Here is a 25,464-nt window from a genome sequence, read left to right as displayed (position 1 = left end):
TCTGCAAAATAGAAAAAAAAAAAAGATTCGTCATAAATAAATTTGTTCTGATCTGTAAATACCCTGGTCATTTCCCCCTTGGCATTTGATACACATAGTATAGGCATATTTTAGTCATCCGTGCTCAAGTAATTATATTCCGTAACCAACTTTATTAGCATAAGTTAACTTCCTCATATTTTTAGCAAGAGTTACTTTCCTTCATTGCTTAGCTTATTGTTTTGAAATATGAATTACTTTCAGCACAGTTCATTTTTGTGGATGGCATTTCTGTCTTTTTAATTTGTAATTATTTGATATATACAAAAGATGGTATGTAACATACAAGTAAACTCTAAAGCACAATTTTAAAGGTGCTCCAGTGAACCACCATCCAACTTAAGAATTGGCTCATTACAAATACTTGGAGATCTCTCTAAGCATCTTATTCCTAGCATTTTCCTGCTTTCCTACTATTCTGATATTTGTATTTATAATTATCCTGATTTTTAAACAAACATATATTTTTATCACGGTGTAATGAGTAAATGTGTGTTGCTAAAGGTATTTTGAGACATATAAAAATGGTATCAGACTATGCATGGTCTTTTTGGAACTTGAGATTTTCCTCCATATTATATTTGCAAAATTCATCCATGTTTTCAGGTATAGCTACAGTTCCTTCATATTGCCAGAATATTCTAGTGTGTGAATATATCATAATTTATCCACTATCTTGTTTATTGAAGGGGGGTGGGAAACAAGGAGCTCTTTTTTTTAGACATGTTGAGTCTGAGATCTCTATTAGAAATCCATTGGAAATGATGAGTAGGCAGGTGGATGCTGTTACTCAGGAGAGATGTCTGAGATGGAACTAACAGCGTGTAGATGGCATCTAAAGCATTGTCTTCCCAACTGTTCTCAGAATGATGGGCCATTTAGCCCATCAACTGAGATTTTTGTGTTAACAGTTTTTTTTTTTAATTTCTTAAAGGTCTATCTGGTGTTTTTCGTTTGTTTGCTTTTTCCCAAATCTGCCTGGTCACTTTGTTCAAGTGTGACTTGTAAGGGAGTAAACGAGGAGAGTATGAGCTTCAAAGAAAATGGGGGGAAGTATTTTGCCAGCTCTCATGGAGTTTTGTGAGATCCAAATGAAATGCTATATGTAAATTTGCTTTGTAAACTGAAAAAAGTTATGCACTTAATTATTATATTTGATGATGGCACCTTGTTGGGTTCTGGTTAATACCTCATATTCAGTGAGTGCTTACTTTATCTGTATTAACACATCTCATCTTTATAACAATCTGTGAGAAGTAGGTACTATAGATTCATATTTTACAGAGGAAAGTACAGCTTATAAATGGTAGACCCAGGATTTGAATTCAGAGTCTGCTTCTAGAAGCTGTGTTCTTAGCTCCAATGCTATACTGTCATACTGATTTCCTGCCTGCCTTCTCCTTCCTTCCTTCTCCCCTCCCTCCCTTCCTCCCTTTCTTCCTTTCCTTCCTTTTTTTTTTTTGAGACAGGATCTCACTCTGTCACCCAGGCCAGGGTGCAGTGGCATGACAATAGCTCACTGTAGCCTTGACCTCCTGGGCTCAAGTGATCCTCCTGCCTCAACTTCCTGAGTAGCTGGGACTACAGGCACATTCCACCATGCCTGGCTAATTTTTAAATGTTTGTAGAGATGTGGTCTCCCTATGTTACCCAGGCTAGTCTCAAACTCCTGGACTCAAGTGATCTTCCCACCTCGGCCTCCCAAAGTGCTAAGATTACAGGTGTAAGCCACCACACCTGGCCATATTGTCCTTCTTTAAATGACAGGTTTCTTCCCACTCCTTCAGCTTCAAGAGTACAAACATTTTAGGGTCACATTTCAGCATGTCCACCTTGAACCCAGCTACAAAAATCCTACCCCAGGCAGTGGGCCCCCAGCAAAGGGCTGTGTGTGCTGACCTAGTTTCACCACCGAACCCAGCCCCAGACCTCACAGGGCACTGCTCACCTGCCAGGTGTCCACTCTGTGCTTGTTGAAAATGGTGTCTTCTTGATTTCAGTTATTTGCCTGAAGCCACCCAATAAGTCAGTAGTGGGCCAGAGAATAGAAACCAAGTCTCCTGCCTTTCAAGTGTCACATTTGTTTTGTGTTAATAAGCTATATACCTCCAGGGGATCTGGCAGAAATTTGAAAGTGCTTAATTTTACTGCAATAAATACTTAAGAATCCTTTTTAAAGCAAAGAAGTCAAGCCCCCACCAGGGAAAACACAATCTGCTCTGAGGGCCTTTGACAAACTGACATGGGCACTAGGACTAGGTCACGGATCATTGGCCCTTGATTCTGTCTCCCACTGAGCATCCCAAAGGGGTTGAGACCTCTGCTGGCGCCACTAGGCTTCAGCCGGACCTGGAAATGTTCTCGCAAATGAAACTGGAATGCATGATGTCCTGGATTCAGCGGGTCACAGCTGACTGCCATCAGGAGGTGTGACGGAGAAGGTTCCATTTCTGCGACCCTGTGGTGACACAGGTCAGGACCCAGGCGAATTAGCTCAGCCATCTGAATTGGCACCTCTCTGCTTTTCTCGCTGAGTGACAGGTGCCTTGCAGTTGGCTTCAGATGTTTGTGAATGTGCTGTGTTTCCTAAAGCCATGTCAGTCAGGAAGAAGATGTAGGTATTCAAGAGGAGGGAGAAGAAAATCTGAATTAGAAACAACTTGAGGATGGAGAGCACAGGGAGGGATGGGTTACCTTTGTCATCAGAAGAATGCCAGGCAGATTTTAGTCCCTCAGCTAATAATACTATTTGAAAAATTGATGGAGAAATGTAACTGGAAGGTTTCAGCAAGACAAAAGCTGCATCTCCAAGGCTGGACTCAGCGTGTTCAGGTGGGAACTGGGTGTGAGTGTAATTGTCAGAGGGGAGGGTTGTCACAGGAGGTGCACGATATGAAGAGTCACAAGGGGACGCATTATTTCCATGAGTTCTCACAGTTCCCAGGGCAGCCACAGATGGTAGTGGTTTATGTCTGTCTCTGCCTTGACAGAAGGGCAGTAGGCAGTTGTGGCAAGAAAAACGGACCAAATGAGGGCTGCACTCAGCAGGTTAAATTTGCTGTCTGTTAGTGTTCCCAGGTGAGATGCTTCAAAACTAGAATGCTCTGCTGGGACTTTTATTTCTCTTAGAAATAAAAGGCCAGGCGCAGTGGCTCATGCCTATAATCCCAGCACTTTGGGAGGCCAAGTCGGGCAGATCACCTGAGGTCAGGAGTTCGAGACCAGCCTGGCCAACATGGCAAAACCCCATCTACTAAAAATACAAAAATTAGCCAGGTATGGTGGTGGTGGACGCCTGTAATCCCAGCTACTTGGGAGGCTGAGGCAGGAGAAACACTTAAACCTGGGAGATGGAGGTTGCAGTGAGCTGAGATCGTGCGCCACTGTACTCCAGCCTGGGCAACAGAGTGAGACTCCGTCTCCAAAAAAAAAAAAAAAAGGTTCTTTGTTCACGCTTTCTCTGCGCTGCTGCAAGTGACTTTGGTGCTGTTTCCTGCAGGCTGTGTCGGTGGCTGGGACTTTCTCGACAGCAAGGCAGGCCGTACATGAGGCCTATAGGACCCAGGGCTGCCTCCCAATGCTGACGGCCCTGCGCTGTGTGAGCTTGGGTAAGCCAGTTCGGCTCACTTCACCTCAGGTTCCTTGTTCCTATGTGGACAGGTTGCTCGTTTGGTGGATTAATAATGACGGGGAATGCAAAGTGCAGTTGGTTTTGCTGGGGAAAAGAGCAGGGAAGTGGAGACCTAGGCAGGTGATGTCACCTCTCTGATGAACTCGAAGGTCTCTGTCAACACTGGTGCCCTTGTCCTGACATTGCGGGGTTTGTGGCATGATTGAAGAGACCTCGCATGCTCTCTGGGCAGCCCTTGTTAGTGCCCCCCAACTAGCTGGGAGATCCAGAGTTTCATGAGAACCCTCCCTCTGTGACAAAATCCGCCTTCCTCGCTGTCAGGCTCAGGCTGTCCTGTGCCCCCACTGAGCCTGCTCATTATTGATTAACGAACTTGTAAAATGAGAAGTATTGTTTTACCAGAAGCTACATGTTTATGTGGCTGGTAAAAATGAGAAGAGTTGCTTGAGAACTGGTTCTCCTTTCCATGAGTATATACAAGGTTCAAATCTGGGCTTTGTGGTTATAAGACATGTTGAGTGAATAAAAATGAAGGAAATGCTGGGCATTTATCACAATTTTTTTTTTTTTTTTTTTGAGACAGGGTCTTGCTCTGTCACCCAGGCTGGAGTGCAGTGGCACGATCTCAGCTCACTGCAGTCTCCACCTCTCAGGTTCAAGTGATTCTCGTGCCTCAGCCTTCCGAGTAGCCAGGATCACAGGCGTGGGTCACCGCACCCGGCTAATTTTTGTATTTTTTGTAGAGACAAGCTTTCGCCATGTTGGTCAGGCTGGTCTCGAACTCCTGGCCTCAAGTGATCTGTCCGCCTTGGCCTCCCAAAGTGCTAGGCTTACAGGCATGAGCTGCTGCGCCTGGCCTTTCACAATTCTTAAACTGTTGACTTACAGAAACACAGACCTGTATGAATACACAGATCACTTGAGAGGTCTGTCTCAGAACTACCTGCTGTCATGAGTGATGTACAGATAAAACGTGGAAGATCTAGAAACTAGTCATTCCTAATCTCTGCCGTAAGTAAACATTTTAGTTTAATGTTAAAAGGTCACTCAGGGTTATTGTGAGATTTGATGAGATCATGGCTACAAGGAGCTTTTAACTGTATGAATGAAAAATCTTATGAAACTTCAAAGTCACTCCTATTTACTAAAACCAGTGTAGTGGCTGTTTCTGCCTCTTTTCTTTCCCTCCTCCCTTCCCTTTTCTTCTCTGTTCTTTCTGTCACTTTCCTCTCCCTTCTACCTTTTTTTCTTCCTTTCCTTCTTCTTCCTCTCCCTCTTTCTGGCATTAGCAGTTTGTTTGTTTGTTTGTTTTTGTTTGTTTTGAGACCGAATCTCGCTCTGTTGCCCAGGCTGGAGTACAGTAGCCCAATCTCGGCTCACTGCAACCTCCACCTCCCGGGTTCAAGCCATTCTCCTGCCTCAGCCTCCCAAGTAGCTGGGATTACAGACGCCCGCCACCACACCCAGCTAATTTTTGTATTTTTAGTAGAGATGGGGTTTCACCATGTTGGCCAGGCTGGTCTCAAACTCCTGACCTCAGGTGATCTGCCCACCTCAGCCTCCCAAAGTGCTGGGATTACAGGTGTGAGCCCCCATGCCCGGCCCCGGCATTAGCAGTTTTTACACAAGAAGGGCATAGGCATGAATCCTGCCTTCACGGCACTTACACACTAGCAGAGGAATCTGGCAGCAAATAAGCACACAAAGGCCGCTGCAGGGTATGATGTGCCCTGACGTAAAGGGACAAACACCGTGAGAGTCTAACTAAAGCCTGGCATGTGTCAATCCTGTGTACCTATTCAGAAAGTATTGTTCATGACGTGCTTCTGTTGTTACCCATTAGAAGTAGCTTTGTAAGCATAAAGATTGTAGTTTTGTGAAGCTATCTAGTGCAGAGTCACTCTGGGAGGTTAGCATTATAGAGTTTTTTTCATAGAAAGGATGGATAGATAGAAGTTTTTCCTAACAAGCACAAGTGGCAGTCTTTGAAAACTAATTTTTCATGTGTACATTGTAGGATTGGAAGATAACTGTGGTTGAGTGTGATAAACTGAAACTTTTTTTAAAATGTATTATTATTTTTTACAAGTTAAGTTAGAGCCAGATATGCTGATTCTCTACCATTTTCAAAAGAGGAATTGGAAAAGGGAGAGCTTGTTTATGTGGTATTCACAATAGCGTCTGCTCCTGAAGAAAATTTTTGGAAAAATCTCATGAGTGTCCTCAGACTGAAAACAGGGATGCAGTCTGCTGTTCGTGCAGGACTCAGGAGGCGAGCGAGCATGTGATACCAGGAAAGGTCCTATCCCTGCCCTGCTGGGGAGCCCTCAGTGGCAAGGTGGTGAGTTCAGGCTTCACTTCAGAGCATGGATACTGCTGCATGGGTGCTGGAAGGGTGCTGCATGGGTGCTGGAAGCTGCTTGACATAGTGCATGTCCTGTTTCCTGCCACTTGGAAAGAGGACTGTGGAAGTCAGATCTTCCCAGTCCTCACCAGTAAAGCATGCAATGAATGCCTTCAGTCCAGGTAATATGTCCAGGCTTTAAATTCTCCCGATCTATCTTTGGATACCCTGGGAAAAGTCTTGTCTCTTCTTAGGCCCTTCTGACTAAAAGCAGCCAGGACTTTTAAACTGACTAATTTTTAAAGATTTCCAAATAGAGAAAATTAAAGCAAAAATTTATGAAAGCTGAAAATGATCTTTCCAACTTTTCTCATTCAGAGTAGAACACTGGAGCATTGAAAGTTTGTTCATGTTTGTGATTGATCACATATTTAAAAAATTGTAAAATAAAGACCTTATTTTAAAGTTAAAAGTTCACTTCAACACCATCATTTCTACGAGGTTCTAGGTCTTTCGTGAACAAATTAAATATAGTGCTTTCTTTATAACATGAATTAAATCTCGATCCCAATGATATTTGGCACCTTCTAAATACCCAGATGGCCACTGCGTTTGCCTTGAAGTGAAGACGTGTGTAGAGTTTTAATCACATGTTTTATTTTTTCTCTTTTAAATATCGCCTTTTCAATAGTTGCTTGTTAATGAATGACTGATTGTTTACTGCAGTTTATAATCAGGAATTTGAACATTAAAAAATTCTAATCAGGATACAGGTTAAAAAACACTTTCCCTCTCATTCTCTCTTTCCTTATGCTAGAACAATAAAAATAAATTGTCCTCCCCTTGGAAACATAATAGTTTAAGAAATTTTATCATTCTCTTCTTGAAAACTTAAGTTTAATAAAACAGTTCAGAGGAAACTTAATTATAGTTCTTATACTACAAAAAGCTCTTATAAAAACAGGGGTAGGGCCACAATAAATTTCACCTCTTGAGCATAACCACAACTTGAAAAAGAAGGATGTAGTTAAAAAATTATTTTTGCTTTATCTTCTCCATTGTTTAATGCCTGAACATACTTGGATTTTTTAACAGCAGGAACAAGACACAAGACTTTGTGAGCTACCCAGGTAAGATCATTTGAGTCCAAAGACCAGATTCCAGAACAGACCGCAGATTCCTGTTGAGGACATGGGTTGTCAGGACAGCCTGGAGGCAGAGGGGTAGATTCTGTTGTAGGTGTCGTAAGTGACATTTTGGATCAGATTTTTAACCCTCTTTTGTTTTCGAAAGTGAGTAAATATTCATAGCAGATTATTCTCATGAAACAAGACTGACACTATGACCTCAGGGAAAGAGTGCTTTGGGGGGAACTGCATATTTAATTAAGCAAAGAAAGAGCTGATGAAAGGGGCTGAGTGTCTCAGAGCTGTTGTTTCTTCTGCTGAATTTTTCCAAATAGGAGCACAGAAGTCCTGAGAACACTGCCTCTCTATATGTTGTGCTCGGTCCACACACTGCCAACAAATGTGCATACACACACACGCACACACCTCAAAGACAACCCCTCCAGCCTATGGTTTTCCTGAATTAGCTTTCCCAAAGTACCTTGAGCCACTGTGGGTTCAGACTGGGGTTTGGGTTTGGTGACAGCTGTCAGTGCTCCAAAGGCAGAGGACTGAACTTAGGGCAAATCTGTGGCAACAGAAAGCTCTTTTCTGTTCCATGAAAGTCATGGATGATGCTTTCAGATCCTGTCTGCAAATTGCCCAACATCACATTGATAATGGAAACAAATGATCTGACACTCACATAGCTAAATATAATTTAGAATTTTGATGTGAGGTTGAAACATGAAAGATCATGCTTTTCAAACTGCTGTGATGACTTACACAGACAATTCATTTTAGATAATGGTGAGTTAAGCCTGGCAGCCTCTGAGCGTTTTTCACTCATTTGTTCAAACACCTGCAGTTGGGTACTGATGCACATGTTTAATTGCTTAAACTTAAATTATAAAATCCCTAAAAGGATGTTTTTCTCCTAGAAAATAAGTCAGGTCTCTTGCAAAGACTGCCTGCTTTCATGAGCTTCTTGTATTTCCCGGGATGCTTATGCACCAGCCCCTGTTAGAAAAGGTCTGCTTTTAAACACAGGAAGTTGAGCCCTTCAGGGAAAGTGCCGATGTCTGAACCATCAGCAAAATCACTACACCCATTCCCCTGGGAAGTCTAGTTTGTCAGAAACAAGTTTAATTCAGGAACTGCAGTTTATCCAGGTTCCATGAAGGCAATTAGCACTGGGCAAAGGGCTGTTTGATCAGCCTAGAGAGACCGCCTTTACGCCTAAAGCTCCAGTCATTTGTCTCTGCTCCCGCTGACTCGCAGCAGCTACAGAGGACATCAGAACTGGATGAAAATGGCCCTGCCCCTGCGACAGAGCAGGGCGCTTCTGGCTTGTGCCTTGTTATTTGTCCCTCCAGTGGTTCCTAGCTGTTGTGACGTCAAGGCTGCCATTCAGAGCAGAGAAAAAGGAAACCGTGGCCTCTCTTCGCATCAGTAGCCCGGACAAGCTGTTGTTTCTCAGGCATCCAAAGCGCTTTCTGTCTGGCAGAGCTGTGCATTCCATGCCTGGGTGACCTGGTTAAATGGAGGAAACCAAATGCTATCCGCTGAATGCTCTCCAAAACAAGCATTCCGCCCTGCGCGTCTCAAGCACAGGCTTCAATGCCTCCGAGGACTGTGAAGGGAACAGCAGCACTGCCTGCATTTGCTGCTGGCATATTCTGCTTCTGGTCAGGGTCTTAAAGGAGAAAATAACATCCTCAATGGCCTCGATTAATACACACTCACCAACGTCTTTGTGCTGCCTTTGGGGTCGTGCTACAAAATCCTTTTTTAAAAAAGGATTCGGAATCACAGTCAGAAGTTCAAAACTGCTGAACTGCCACCTTTTCCTTCCTGTCTCACTTCAGCTTATGCCATTCCCCAATTTCAGATTTCTGAATTCCAGAAAGGCTCTTGTGTATGTGAACATATTAATCTTGCACTGTGCCTTACTGAACGTGTGTATGTTTTGCACACACATGAGAAAGACTCACAAGTATAATGCGTGGATCACAACTCTAGGATTTTCTTAATGAAGAGTAACACCTTATGCTTGTCAGAGAAAAGGAGCTATTTCACAGTGTCATAGAACTCTCTTAAGGAGCAAGCCAAGATCTCTGTAGCAAACATCAATCCTGCAAGGCCAAAAGCTCACTAATAAAGTTCTGATCACTTAGAGTGACTGCCTTAGAATTGACCAACTTCAGACTAAATTTTCTGAGGACATACCTTCTTGGGTTTCTTTCTGGCATGAGAGACTATTTTATTAGATTCTTGGATTCAGTTATAGTCACCAGAAAAAGCAAGGTTATAACAACCACACTTTGTGTTCCAGAGTTGTCTTAGTTAACTCAGTATTCATTTGAGGTTTTATGTTACAAATCCCATTAAATCTTTCTCAAAATAGCCCTTCTCTGAACATTCGATGGAAGAATATTTGCAGGAACCAAAACCATTTGATATATACACCGGTATATGTCAGGAAGGATCGTGATACAGGGGTGCCTTTTAAAAGTGGGTTATTATACAGCAGAATTCTTCCAGGTCCCTGACTCTTGTCTTCTGAAAAAAAAAGTGGAGATCTTCAGAGGACTGGATAAAGACAGAATGGATGGGGTGAATTATGTAAAGTTAGGATTTAGACTGAGGGTTTACAGGGCTGCAGTCTCGTTTTGCCTCAACAGTCAGACTTGCCCAGGGTCTGGCCTAATAACCATACAAATGGCATACCCACACTGGCATTGATACAGTGGTGGGAATGGGGCATGGGGGTGATGAGCATAGCTTCTTGCTGAGCGCTCTGGTCTGGGTGAGCCCGAGATCTTGAGAGAAAAACTAGGACATTGCTTTCCATCACGGGCTGAAGAATTAGTTCTTGTTGACGGCTACTTGCATATCAGTTAATTCTTTTCTTCTTCTTCTTTTTTTTTCCTATTACTACCATTTCAGGAGGTACTTGTTATCTGAAGATAACTGATACCGGAACTACTGCTATTTTAAGAGAATTGACAAAACTGAATCAAACATTTAAAAACAAACAGTCACTTTTTTTTTTTTTTAAAGATCTTATTGGGACTAAGTCCTGAAAAAAAAAAAACTAAAGTTGAAGTTTAGTTTGTTTTATATAATAGAAATTTGGGATATGATGCAATGGCATGTTATTTCTTAGAAGAAAGATTGAATGTTGACTTCTAAAGCAGAATCATATAAAGAAGATGATTTTTGTACAAGCATTCAAATTTCCCCGAAGGCCTCTCTTAATCTTTTGATATACAAACCATTCTCTTGAAGAGTCTACCTCTCATGTAATCACCTCGGTTGACTTTCTCTTCCTCAGTTGTTAACTGTTGAAACTGTCTTTCATCCTTGTCATGACCCTATGTGACTCATGCAGTTTGCTGGTATCATTTTTATCAACTGTGTGAAAATCTGCAATTCCACCTTACAAGTGAGCTACATTGGATTTTCATTTTATTCTATGACATTATTCAACCAAGAAAGTGAGCAAGAATAGATGCTGACGTTTAATGAGGACTAATAATAAGTGATCGCTGTATTTGTCAATATTTTTATATGATGATGACCTTTGCTTCCTTATGCAACTTGGTAACTATAGGGATTCAGATGATGATTACTTGAGTAATGAATCCGCACCCCCTGCCAAATATTATGTTGTATTTAAAATACTCAGTATGGTTTAGTGGGCTTTATAATCAACCACATGTAGATTTGGAAGCCACCCCTGACACTTCACTGAGTTCTATAACCTTGAGCATGCTATTCACAGAACCTAAGATTCTTGATCTTTTATGTAGAGTAATAAAACCAACCTTGCATCATGGTCATGAGGATTAGAACCCATATGTATAAAACCCTGAGTAATACCCTGTGCATGAGTTTAAGAAATAGTCCTGTCCTCATTAGGGCTGTTATTGCTTTTGTGTGCTACCTTACATTTTATATGAGACTTTTACACTTATTTTAATTCTTTATATAAGCCCAGAAGCTAGAGAGCTTAAGTTTTACCCTCTAGACGTTGCAAAGTCACAGAAAATTTTTGAGGAATGCAGCGACATGAATTTTACTACATTTTAGAAGACCACAGTTGGTGACTCTGTATGCTCTGCATCAGCTAATAACATTTGATAGCCAGTTTTTTCATGGCATAGGTGAGAACACTAAGGCCCAAGGATATGATGTACTTTCTTGGCATCACATGGTTTGGTTCTGGCATAGCCAAGCCTAGAACCCAACCTTCCTAATGCCTGCTGTGTTTCTTCACCACCCAGTTGCTCCTTGGCAAGTGAACCAATTACAAAGGCTGTCTTACTTGTCCAAGGACAGAGAGAAAGGTGCATCCTGGGTGACTGGAAATGGGAGTGGGAGGGAAAGGATGGAGGCAGCAGACATTGAAAATAAGTATTGACTAGACTTGGTGACAGAATGGCTGAGTTCAGCTCAGTGAAGAAAGGGAGTCCAGAGGCCAAACTTTCAACCCTGGTAGGATGGCTATAAAGTAAAGTAAAATCAGTAGAATGGTGTTGGTTTTTTTGCTTCATGATGAATTTAAAGGGACTGCCTTATCCAGATAGAAATATGTTAAAGATATAGGTAGGAGAGGTAGCTACCATTAAAGATACAGATTTGAGATTAATGCCACAGAAGGAGAGCTGAAACCACTGTACTACATATAACCGTGTGTGTGTGTGTGTTGCACATGTGTGCATGCGCACTTGTGTTAAACTGGATTTGTTGGCATATCTCCAATTCAAACCTGGGTCAGGTGATTATGTTGTAACTTACTGCCCAGTTATAATCACAAACTGTTACACCTTCATCAGAAGAAAGAGCGAGTTCCCTAGATCAATGTGTTTGTGTGTTTGTTTTGTTGGATGGATGCTGCTGAGGCACTGAGAGACAGACTTTGCTGGGCCCTGTTTTGTAAACAAATCTGTTCACGCACGCTTTCTTCTATCATTGGATGTGTACACTGGCTCTGATTTTCCCACCCGACACGCCAAAGCCTAAGCATTTAGAAGCTTGTTTTCTTTTAGAAGTAGGCAGGCACCAAAGAAAAACTTGCACATGCATTTAAAGTGTGCACATCTACCCTAAGTAAGTCTTTGGATCTTTACAATTTTAACTCTGGGCCATGTGCAGTGTATTTCAGCCCACTACACATCACAGACCTGCGAGGCGTCCTGACAGCCCCCACAAAACTATGGACTGAGCTTAGTGCAAAAGAGAAAGCCCTTTTTACCCTTAAAGTTCAGCATGGGCCATTGTGGGATTAGTCACCCCAGATGATAAAACGTAATACTGGTTTTCCTAAGTAGGGGTGATTCAGCTTTCTCTTAGATTGGAATATGAACTTAATGTATATAATACATACAGTCACTTCCTGAACTTGTAGTTTTTTGCATGTTTTATTTAATATTCTAGCCAGGTTTAAGTTTTTATGGCAGGAAGTATGTGAATGGTTATGACAGGAGTAAATAACATTTGATTTTATGATTACAGTAGAGGAAGTAACTTTTCACACCAAATAAATCTTTGGGAAAAAAGTGCTGGCTTATAAATTTAACGTACATAAATTTTCCAGAATCTTGCATACAGTCGCCTGTGCTCTCTTAAATGGAACTAAATACCTGACTGGTCTCCTTTTTTCTTTTAACTTTTTTTGGTCAACGATTGTCTTTGTTTTAGAAAGAGGCATTTTCAAGTGTTTTGATGTGACCCCACACGACCTAAAACCATTAAAAGATTCTAAGCAAAAATAATAAGGCCAAACTTTAGTGTAAATAGCATGAAAGGTTTGAAAACTAAATAAAAATTATTTTTTCCTTCAAGAGTAAATAGCTAGGCTAGGCATGGTAGTTCATACCTGTGAACCTGTGAACCATTGCTTTGGGGGTCTGAGGTGAAAGGAATGCTTCAGCCCAGAAGTTCAAGATGAGCCTGGGCAACATAGCAAGACCCCTTCTCTATTAAAAAAAAAAAAAATAGCCAGATGTGGCACACGCCTGTAGTTCCAGCTACTCAAGAAACTGGGGCAGGAGGATCACTTCAGCCCAGGAGTTTGAGGCTGCAGTGAGCTATGATCGCGCCACTGTACTCCAGCCTGGGCAACAGAGTGGGGCTCTGTCTTAAATGACCAAATCATTTTTCATCATTAAAGCCCAGGAAGCCTCCAAGCTGCCGCCGAGGCAAGTTCCTTCCAGTGACTCCTATGGCCATGATCTGCAGGCACTTGGGAGGAACAACCTGTTAACATCAGAGAGGCTGTTGCATGTGAACAAGTTTACAGAGAAGAGGAAAGAATTGGATAGAACTTCAGTTACATTTCATAGTAAGCAGAACTTTAATAGAGGCTTTGTTTTTCCTTGAATAAAAAAATGAATAGCAGGAATAAAAGATTTAGAAAAGATTTCTTTCTTCACCCTTTTCATCTTAAAGCCTAAAGATGTTGTAATGAGAAAAATATTGTGACATTCATTTCTGAAGGTTACTATTACACACACGTGAATTATGTGAACGAATGGATGGATGCCTGGCAGATTAAAATGTAGAGTTCCAGATGCATTCATAACCACCATGTGGCTATGACACAGTGGCACATCATTGGGCTGGGAGTGAAAGGATGAAGGTTCAGACTTCAGCCCTGTGTCTGGGAGCCTTACCCAACCACCCTGACGGAAAACAGGATCTCTGAATCCCTTCTACCTCTACAACTCAGTACCACACACTGTGCAACTAAGTAACGTGCAAGTTATATGAAACTGTTTCACAGGATCAGCAGAGTTACCACGCTTAGTTGTCCTGAATCTTCATTACATTTTTACAGAGAATATATTTGCATGTGACATGATTAAAAATCTACCTTGTGTTTTTATGGTCTTTGTAGGTTTTAAGGTAGTTTCTTATATGCTGTTTTCCTTGCTGTTCAGCCAACCTGGGTGTTACTGGCAGACATGCTGAGGGCAGGCTCTGGAGTGTGGAGTCAAGGTCAGGCTCCCTGGCTCTGAATCCTGGCTCGACCATCTACTGATTGTGTAACCCTGGGCGTGTCCTTAGCACCCTGGGCCTCAGTTTCCTTAACTGTAGGATGAGGATTAAAGATAGAACTTACCTCCAGGGCTGCTATGAAGATTAAACGAATGGACGGATGTGTAGCTCGTGGTAGCGCCTGAGCTGGCCCTGCATGTCAGTGTGCTGTTCTCGCTGATGATGAAACTGGCTTAGCGAGGTTGGGTGATATGCACAAGGGCAAATTAGCAAAAAAGATGAGCCAGAACTCAAACACAGCCTTAAGACTTCTCAGTGGCTGGTGCCTTTCCGTTGTGAGACCACTCTCTCTCCTGCCTATAAAAGTGCCACGAAAGAGTGCGCTCCATTTCATTGTTTAAAAGAGAACTGAGTAAATGTTAAACATGAAGGACATTTGTCACGGGGTTTTACTTTGTTTGGAGAGGGTGGACTCTATAACTCCTGAATGGTGTCCACAGCATAGCAAGGACCTGGACAGCCTCCATGGTTTCATCACATTCTCAACATCCAGCCTTAGAAACAGCTCCCTTTAGGTCCCCAAATTAATAGGAGTTTCTAAAGGATAGCAGCTTTTTTGCAACTGCTGCATCTGTTAGATTCATGTTCTCTTTGCTCCCCCCTCCCCAAGCTTCTATTTCATGATCTTTTTGTTGTTTTGCTCTACTTTTCCTCTTTTTAAAACCTCTGCATTGGCCACCCAGGACTTAAGAGGAACTTTTCTGGAAAGCCGTCTGAAACAGGAACAAATTGCACAGAAACACTGAGAGCTGTGAACTTGTGTATACCTGACATAGTGGGAGAGGGGGGTTTCCTTCTAAGTAATAGAGAAGAGTGAATATTCTAATCATTGAGTAGTGGTCAGGCCTGTAATCACTGCTTTTTCTTTTGCTGAGCTCGGTATCAATGGACGAGCTCAAAAATTGTAGCTATTTAAAATTACCCTCCATGTAAAGGGTTCCTGTTCCTTTGATCCGATCACAGAATATTCCTTTTTTTTCTATTGAGGAGGTTCATAAGGTCTCGTGGGCAAGGGCTGAGGAGATGACTATTGCGTAGTGTAGTTGTTTTAAATTAAAAATTTACCTCTAGTTATAGGTGCTACTTTTTACTCACCCTCAATTTGGAGATTACATCATGCAGGCTGGGCACAGTGGTTCATGCCTGTAACCCCAGTGCTTTAGGAGGCCAAGGCGGGAGAATCGCTAAATGCCAGGAGTTAGAGACCACCCTGGGCAACATAGCAAGGTGTCATCTCTACCAAAAAAAAAAAAAAAAATTATCTGGGCATGGTGGTACTTACCTGTAGTTTCAGCTACTCTGGAGGCTGAGACGAAGTGAGACCCTGCCTCTAAAATAAATAAATAAATCAATTATGTATATCAAGCAAATGATTTCCATACTCTTCTTGTTAAAATATCAGTTTGGTAAAGATGATAAAAGCTTATCACATCCCAGGAAGTCGAGGCTTCCGTGAGCCAGGATCGCACCACTGCATTCCAGCCTGGGCAACAAGAGCGAGACCCCGTCTCAAAAAAAAAAAAAAAAAGTGAAAATTCCCTTCCAGAATTTCACATCCAAAAATGTGAAATAAAAGAGTTGGGGTCTAAGTGGCAAAGTGCTGCCGTGTTTCAAGTTAAGGGCTTCCATGGATTGTGTGATACATACAGGTGTGAATTTGGGTGATCTGTTTTATTCTTCAGTGCCCATTAAGTAGAAGCTTGTATTTTCCTCCTTCCCCGTTCAAGAGCCCCCCTCCCCACCATGCAGGCACATGGAGGCCCCAAGTTGGAAGCACATTCACAGCCTGAAGCTGAAGGACAGGCTCTGAAAAATCTTTCTTTCAGCAAAACGTCTACTAATCTCAGAAAGTGAGCTTTGTCACCATTGATACTCTGTAAGGTGGGATGAAAGCAAGTTTTCTTACTCATTTTGCCCAGTTGTCAAGAAATGCTGCTCTTCTCTCTGACATAAATTAACAGGTTTGGCTACAGCCTACAGAAATACAAAGTGTCACATTTTAGCCTTAGTGGCCGGTTGTCAAAGGGTGCCTGAGTGTGAACACCCTGTCGGCTGCTCTGTTCATGTGGCTGGGTCTCATAAATAGGTATTTTTCCACCCCTGTGATGGACAAATCTGAAAAAGTTTTTTCATCTTACAAGCCCAGAGGATGGTATTTAGAGGCTGATTTTTGGTATCTCAGTTCCTGGTAGGGAAGATGAATTCCGTATTTGAAATTTAGGGACAAACAAAAATAATTCTTTCTGTTTCCTTGAAGGGTTAATGCTCCAACCAGCCTCAGATTGGTTCGCTTGAATCTTAAAATTACTTTTCTGGTCACGCGCACCGAAGGTCTAAGCATTTGTGAAATGTCTTTTTTTTTTTTTTTTTTTTTTCCCCTCTTGATGCTGTTCTCTTTGGGCTGTCTTAATTACACAGGGGTTGAGAAACCAAATTAAAATTAGGCGTGTCTGGTCAACAGTGATCACGTTACATGCTTTTAGCTTTGCTTGTTGAAGTTGCTTCTCCTCCGAGTGGCTTTCCTCCCCACAATTTTTTTTTTTAAAGGAAATATCATAAGCTCTTTCAGAAATACTCACAGGAAGTGAGAGTCCGTATGCTGGTTACTCACCAGCAACTGAGTGTTGGCAGGTGGAGAATGCTACCGCAGCCCGCCCAGACGGATCTGCAGACTGGCCCCATCGCAGAGGATTAGACACAGGGTGCATGGATCATAGGGTTTTTGAACAGAAGGGAGTTTTAAGAGGAAATTGGTCACTGCGTGTCATCTCGAGGGGTGGTGATTCAGGGAGCAGGGCTGGGGGTCAGAAGGCACGTGGCTGCCATCTCGGAGGTTTCTGCTCACTTCTCAGAGGGCAGGCTGGCTTCTAAAAATCAACGCTCCCTCCACCCCCAAACAGCGATTCTTCTGCAGTGAATCACTTCCAGAAATGAATAGCCACAGTTTTTTGGAATGAACGTTGTGAAATCCCTCCTTTATAATGGCAGGTTTTCAGTTGGTGGTTTTATCAGAATTTCTCAAGATCAAAACGAAACCTTCTCTTTAAAAAGGAAAGAAAGTACTATCGATACAGAAAGCAAAAGTATTTCCAGTCTCCTACTGAACTGTCACGGCAGACCTCTCTGTATCTATATTTAGAGCTGTATGTCCATATATCTGCCTGAATGTGTGAGTTCTTGGAAGTATGGATTCATTGCCAGGAGCTGGTGATTTCCTATGCAGAGGTCGCTAACTACCAAGAAATGTTACACTCGGTGAGTAGGTGGTAGTTTCTGAAGATTATTGGTAACCCAGTGTTGGTCGTCTTGAGTCATGGATTTAAATGACGGCTAGCAAGCTCTTAAACACCTTCTGCTTTATATGACACAGAGTATGGAACTGCAGGACGCACAGACAACTGTGAAGGGTTTTTAAGAATATGGATTCATTGAATAATCAGTGAATCTTGTGAATATACTAGACCTTTGGAGGAGGAAAGGGTGTTTTACAGAAGGAAGTGGTTTGTGGGGGCTTTTAAAGGTACAGTTATCGCTTTTCTATATTATTTTCAGCATCATTCAGTCCTCCTATATGAAAAAAATAAATGGTCTTGATAGAGAAAAAGTTATGCTGACTCTTTAAATGAAGAAACTTGATCCTCATGTTACTCTTAACTGGACTTTTTTCCTCCTAAATATTCATAAGGGAAACTATCCCATGAAGGCAACTAACTTAACTTTCTGGCAATCTCTGCGATGTGTCTCATTCAGAACCCGGTGGGCTCTCCATGCATTATTGGCAGCACTTTTATCCAGGGGCACAGAGAAGGAATAGGGTTACTGGAAACAGGGAGTGTAGCTCGAGGAATTGTTCTCTCTCCGGAGTGGATAAGTTGTTTGACCTACTGACTCATTTCATAGGAATTAGGAAAACAACCTAGTGTGGTTTTTATTGTTAGTCCTGGAGGATTCCAAAATCTGTGTGCCTGCAAACAAGATGAGCTGGGGAAAGGCAGCACTGGCATTTGGTGTTTCTACTTGCCTCTTTTCCTGATGGAATCCAATCCTCTGCTTCCAGGACAAGTCCTGCGCTTGGGGATCCTCTGTACGCCCGTTCACTGGTGAGTATGTATGACAGCAATTTCTGATTTCACTAGTTCTTGCTTCTAACACGTAAATGGTGCTTTGTCTAGGGAAAGGCTTTAAAGAGCATTTTCCCCCAGTACGTTTATAATACATTTCATATTTACCTACAGAAAATACTGTGGATGTGATAATAATTATAAAAGACAACCCACAGACAACAATGAAAGTTAAGAATTAAGATATATTCTGATAGATTTTTGCAGCATATTGACATAAAGGCAGTTTTGGTTTTGACATATGTACACCAAAATGATATCTGTAATGCTATTAAAACACAAGTATACAAGGCACCAGTATATTCTGGCAAAAATAATATAATGATCAACAGTTAATGAAAGACTCGTGCTTTGAGCTTCTAAATGTTAATATGTAGAGAAACTTGTGATTCATGATGTTTTGGTTTTCAACCAGTGTTATCAAATAAGCTGAAAGTATCAGAAGAGGACAAAGAAAGTACGTAAAACATGGATAAAAGCAGAAACTGAGAAAAGACAGCTTTGATATTTAAAGTGTTAGATTATGGCCTCTATATAATGTCATATATGCCGGATCCCCCCCCCCAAAATCACACCCTCAAATTATGATCTTCATTATTCAAAAGATGTTTGGCGGGTTGGTGGTATAGTGGTGAGCGTAGTTGCCTTCCAGAAGACGGTTGGTGTATAATTACTATAGAATTTCTTGCTCTCTTGGGAGGTGGCTTAGTAGAAGGTTGAGTCAGGCAAGCTGTGGCTGTTTATTCAGTGTGCTGTGCTGTGCCGTGCTGTGTCTGGATGCCTGGGAGTTACCGTTGTTAACCTTTCCAGGGTGCTAGATCCCTTTGAGATTATGATGGAATCCATGAATCCTTTTCCCACACCTGTATGCAAACATGTGCCTGCCCATTTACAGACCCAAAGAAGCCCATCCATGTACCCCACATTAAGAAGGGCTGCCGTGGACTAAGCCCTCACTGTGACTCTGCTGTTCTTAAGCTTCCCAGGAAACACTGTTATGTAAAAAGACGAGCCATCCAGGTCAAAAAGAAGTCATTGTGGTTGCTAGGTGGGGGTGCAAAGCCAAAGACAAAGGGTGGGGAAAATACATGACTAATAATAAATAAAGAGCATGGTTAATACCAGAGTCTCCAAACTGATAGCCCAGAATCCCTCAACATGTAGCCACGAGTATTTGTAAAGTATGTTGTGAATTCAGGTAGAGGGCTGAAGACTCAACATTAAGCAGTTGGGCAGATTTTTCATACATATATTTGTCTATGCCTCTTGCACAATATAAAACTATGAAATCTCTTTTCATTTTTCTATTGTGCACGCTACCACATTAGGTAGGAATCAAAATCATGTCAACTCCAGAAGTATAATTCATAACAATTATAATAAAGCAGAAAAATGATTCTACGTTAGCAGAAGAAATGTAGTAGAGATAGATTTAAAATAGCATGGTTGAGTACAAAAGAAACATCGTTTTTTAAAAAATGGTAGCCTTTATCACTCATCAGCTAAACTTAAAGTCAGTGCTGTGAGGCTGCTGTGGGAAAAAAATAGTCATGATTCTTGGGTATATTAAAAGGAGTATGACATAGAAGGGTAAGAAAACAAGACGTAGTGTTTGTCAGACTCATCATTGTGTCCTGAGTCACACTTGAAAAAAGATTTTGGACAATTGTGAAAAGCTGATACACAAGCCACAGAAATTACACGCCCTTCCAGGAAAAGATAAGGCAACTGAGGATTTTATTCCACACAAGGCTGGAGGATTTCTTGCTAATGGCCTTTAAGTAGTAACAGTCTGGTTTATTCTTATATTCCTAGGGCCTTTCACACTGCCTGGTGCACAGTACTTGAGATGATTGTTGTGTTTAGTGATATGAGTAATGTTCCTGTGAAAGACTTAGCAGGAGTAAGTAGGTTCAAATGAAACCAGCGATAGTGTCATGACAGACAGTATATAATACATGAATTTGCTGGGTGATTAATGCATAAGGATGACTGTCTCACTTGTGAGGATGATATAATACTTCAGCAGCTAACTGGGGGAAGCTACAAAATCTTGGTTTGATACCTCTTTCAGGATGAAAGCAGATAAGTCTGCTGAGGTGGTGGAAACATTCATTCATTCATTCTACAAACCCTGAGTGCCTACTTGGCTAGGTGCTCACGGTCTGGTAGAGGAGACAAAGATACAAAAACAGAGTCACAGTGTATAATGAGTGCCATGGGAGCAGAAAAACAGTATGTGTAGGGCTTGTGACACTCAACCGCCACCCCGCGCAGCTTCCAATGGAGGTGAAGTCACAACTGACCCCAATGGACAGGCATGGAGGTGAAGTCACAACTGACCCCAATGGACAGGCATGGAGGTGAAGTCACAACTGACCCCAATGGACAGGCATGGAGGTGAAGTCACAACTGACCCCAATGGACAGGCTTGGAGGTGAAGTCACAACTGACCCCAATGGACAGGCATGGAGGTGAAGTCACAACTGACCCCAATGGACAGGCATGGAGGTGAAGTCACAACTGACCCCAATGGACAGGCTTGGAGGTGAAGTCACAACTGACCCCAATGGACAGGCTTGGAGGTGAAGTCACAACTGACCCCAATGGACAGGCATGGAGGTGAAGTCACAACTGACCCCAATGGACAGGCATGGAGGTGAAGTCACAACTGACCCCAATGGACAGGCATGGAGGTGAAGTCACAACTGACCCCAATGGACAGGCATGGAGGTGAAGTCACAACTGACCCCAGTGGACAGGCTTGGAGGTGAAGTCACAACTGACCCCAGTGGACAGGCTTGGAGGTGAAGTCACAACTGACCCCAGTGGACAGGCTTGGAGGTGAAGTCACAACTGACCCCAGTGGACAGGCTTGGAGGTGAAGTCACAACTGACCCCAGTGGACAGGCTTGGAGGTGAAGTCACAACTGACCCCAGTGGACAGGCATGGAGGTGAAGTCACAACTGACCCCAGTGGACAGGCTTGGAGGTGAAGTCACAACTGACCCCAGTGGACAGGCATGGAGGTGAAGTCACAACTGACCCCAGTGGACAGGCTTGGAGGTGAAGTCACAACTGACCCCAGTGGACAGGCATGGAGGTGAAGTCACAACTGACCCCAGTGGACAGGCATGGAGGTGAAGTCACAACTGACCCCAGTGGACAGGCTTGGAGGTGAAGTCACAACTGACCCCAGTGGACAGGCTTGGAGGTGAAGTCACAATTGACCCCAATGGACAGGCTTGGAGGTGAAGTCACAATTGACCCCAATGGACAGGCATGGAGGTGAAGTCACAACTGACCCCAATGGACAGGCTTGGCAGAGTTAGTGGGATGGGAGGCAGGTGGGGCAGCCTGTCCAGAGGCGCAGACCTGTGTGTGTGGGGAAGGGGTGATGGGAGATGCAGACTCGGCAGTGCTTGTTGACAGAGGTGTGAATGCCACGCCTTGCTTGCCTGAAGATTTCCATCCAGGAACCTGACAAAAGTCAGATGTGCACTTCAGAAAGGCCAGGCAGGCTGCGGTGAAGAGAGTGACTCGAGGGGGTGGGGGTGGGGAACAGGCCATCAAGGCAAGGAGGCCAAATGGAAAGCTTTGGTCAGGACACACGTGGTGATGGATTCGGGGGAGAAATGGGGGAGGGTGACGCAGGCAGAGTGGCCAGGGTTATCAAGTGGCATCATTCACCACAAAATGCAGTCCAAGAGGAAGCCCAGGTGTGAGGGGGGACAGGTGGGGCCCAGGTGTGAGGGGGGATAGGTGGCATTCAGACATGTCAGTACACAGAGTCAATGGCAGAGACAGAGCCAGTGGGCAGTTGGGCTATGTGGATAAGGACTTGAGTGAAGACCTGTCTCCAAAGCAGGCGATCACTCTTCTAATTTTTTATATGGTGTTTTTCATTCTATTCTGACTCATTTGTAATAAAACCTCTTTTATTTTTTATTGTATATACTTAAGGTGTCAACATGCTGGTTTGATATAACATGTACATAGCAAAATACTAACTTACACTCAAGCTATGAGTGGACCATCTCACAGTTACTTTTTTGTGCATGTGTGCTAAGCCCACCTAAAATGTACTTAGAAATATTCAGTATCTTCACTGTGGTCCTCATGCTGTACTGCAGATCTCTAGATTTATTCATCATTCCAGCTTTACACCCTTTGACCCACATCTCCCCATCCCCCGCAACCACCACTCTGTTTCTATGGACTGTATTTGACTATTTTAGATTCCACATATTACCTCTAATCCTCAAAGCTCTATTAGGGTTTTGTGTATTTCCTTCCAGCATTTTCCTACATACACACAATTTGCAGAATCAGCATAATTCTGTATAGGTACATTTATTTATTTATTTATTTATTTATTTATTTATTTAGAGATGGAGTTTCACTCTTGTTGCCCAAGCTGGAGTGCAGTGGCGCAATCTTGGCTCAATGCAACCTCTACCTCCTGGGTTAAGCAATTCTCCTGCCTCAGCCTCCCAATTAGCTTGGATTACAGGCACGTGTCACCACACCCAGTTAATTTTGTATTTTTAGTATAGACGGGATTTCACCCTGTTGGTCAGGCTGGTCTCGAACTCCTGACCTCAGGTGATCCACCCACCTCGGCCTCCCAAGGTGCTGGGATTACAGGTGTGAGCCACCACGCCCAACCTGTATAGACACTTTCTTTTTTTTTTTGAGACGGAGATTGCTCTGTCACCCAGGCTGGAGTGCAGTGGTGCAATCTCGGCTCACTGCAAGCTCCGCCTCCCGGGTTCATGCCATTCTCCTGCCTCAGCCTCCCGAGTAGCTGGGACTACAGGCGCCCGCCACCATGCCCGGCTAGTTTTTTGTATTTTTAGTAGAGATGGGGTTTTACCATGTTAGCCAGGATGGTCTCGATCTCCTGACCTCGTGATCCGCCCGCCTCGGCCTCCCAAAGTGTTGGGATTACAGGCTTGAGCCACCACGCCCGGCCTGTATAGACACTTTCTATCCCACTTTTAAAACAGGCGTGTTCTCCCTATGCTTTAAAATGCCTTTAAAATATTTCTAACGGTGCTAATTCTCTAATTTGGGAGTGTCTAATTTGCTTCCAGTTTTTAAAAACTTTTTTTTATTACAGTAATTAACCTTTTAAATACATGAATCTTGGGCATATTTTTAATGATTTCCTTAGGAGAGATTCCTTAAAGTGAATTTCTTGAGTAAAAGGGGGTCAACTGTAAGATTCTTGATATACCTTGCTAAATTGTTTTCTAGAAAGCTTGAACCAAGTTCTGCACATTTTAGCAAAGTATGAAATGTCCTTCTCTCCATATCTTCATCAGCATTGAGTGTTCTCTCTTTTTTATCTTTAGACAAAAAGGTTACATTCTTTTTGGTTCATCTACTCAGAAGCTATTTAATGAATGTTCACTCCATGTCAGGCATGTGGCATGTTTTCATCTCTACCAGTAATGTTGAACTTTCTTCGTGTGTATCAGCCTTGTTTTCTTTTGTAAATGTTCTGTTCATGTCCATTATCAACTTTTCTATTAGGGTGTGACTGTTTCTATGATATATTTATAACGATGTGTGTGTGTGTGTGTGTATACGATATTTGGGGCAAATATTTTTCCCAGCTTCTTTGACTTTTAATTTTGCTTATACTTTATTGGAAATACAGAACCTTTATTTATTATTATTATTATTATTATTATTATTATTATACTTTAAGTTCTGGGATACATGGGCAGAACGTGCAGGTTTGTTACACAGGTATACATGTGCCATGGTGGTTAGCTGCACCCATCAAACCATCATCTACATTAGGTATTTCTCCTAATGCTCTCCCTCCCATAGTCCCCAACTCCACAACAGGCCCTGGTGTGTGACGTTCTGCTCCCTGTGTCCATGTGTTCTCATGAGAACCTTTGTATTTTATGTAGTGGATTAATTTATTTTATCTTTTTTTTTTTCCTGTGTAACTTCTGTTACCTCAGGCTTAGGAATTCCTTCCTACCCAGAAGTTAGAAAATATTCATCTTTTTTTTAAAATAGTTTCATTTTTAACATTAAACTCACCAAATTAGAAGTAAGATGTGGCCAGGGACAGTGGCTCACACCTGTAATCTCAGTGCTTTGGGGGGGCCTAAGGTGGAAAAATCACTTGAGGCTAGGAGTTCAAGACAAGCCTGGGTAACACAGTGAGACCCCACCTCTATCAAAAAAATTTAAAAATTAGCCAGGCATGGTAGCATGTGTCTGTAGTCCTCTCTGCTTGGGAGGCTGAGGTGGGAGGATCACTTCAGCCCAGAAGTTTGAGGCTGTAGTTAGCTATGATCATGCTATTGCATTCCAGCCTAGGCAACAGAGCAAGACCCTGTGTCTTAAAAAAAAAAAAAAAAGTGTGAAACAAAGATCCAAATGGACTTTGTTTCACAAAGTAAATCCCCCATCATGTTTTGAGTCGTGTATCTTTCCCTATTTAATTTGTGGTGCTTCCTTTATTTTATATTTCAAGACTTTTGCTGTTCCATCCAGTGGTAGGAGCCCATGAACTTGCTGGATATTGGTACGCACAGAAGATGCAATAATACTTTTTTCCAATATTTTATTATGAAAAATACACTGGCTAGATTCTATAATTAATATTCTGTCACTTTACCATCTAGTCACGTAATAATTCTTAAACTTCTCAAATCATTATTTGAATTTCAAAGTGGACTATCAAAGACATTTTCTCTAACCCTATTTTTCTCTAATTTGTAGTTTTGATTTCCAGGAAGCCTTTAGCAATTTATATTATTAGTACAGTAAGAGAGTAAATAACACACTAAAATACCAAGAGAAACTACTTTCCAAAACATGTTTTAGTCGTTTAACTTTATGAATATGGCTACCAAGGGGGCTTCCTGGGACACAGTGCTGGGGAAATGGCAGGCCCTAGGAATGGGCTTTGAAAGAAGACTTCTGCCACCGTCAGGTCACATTCCCAAGAGGCCATCGTCGTGCTCTGCCAGGGAACCCTTAGCAGAAAGGCTGCTTTGCCCAGGATCTGGCTCGTCGCCCCAGACCAGCTCTACCGCTGTCTGGCATTGAATGTCCCTGGTCCACAGTGAGTGGTCAGTTGCATATACCTTAGATCAAGGAGCTTAGTCACTTCTTTCCAGCCTAAAT

The 25,464-nt window shown here is 42.5% G+C and overlaps 1 long non-coding RNA gene across 1 annotated transcript; it reads right to left on the bottom strand.

Annotated features, from left to right (window-relative positions):
• Positions 1–267: 267 nt before the first annotated feature.
• On the bottom strand, positions 268–23,917 carry LOC134739892 (uncharacterized). The gene is made up of 2 exons (XR_010126990.1): positions 16,765–23,917; positions 268–15,515 (listed from the first exon to the last, which is right to left on the bottom strand). It is a non-coding gene; the product is annotated as an uncharacterized LOC134739892 (long non-coding RNA).
• Between the last annotated feature and the right edge of the window lie 1,547 nt (positions 23,918–25,464).

This window comes from Pongo pygmaeus, chromosome 6, assembly GCF_028885625.2.
Source record: "Pongo pygmaeus isolate AG05252 chromosome 6, NHGRI_mPonPyg2-v2.0_pri, whole genome shotgun sequence".
Lineage (NCBI taxonomy): Eukaryota > Metazoa > Chordata > Mammalia > Primates > Hominidae > Pongo > Pongo pygmaeus.
This window is presented reverse-complemented; position numbering and strand designations above follow the sequence as displayed.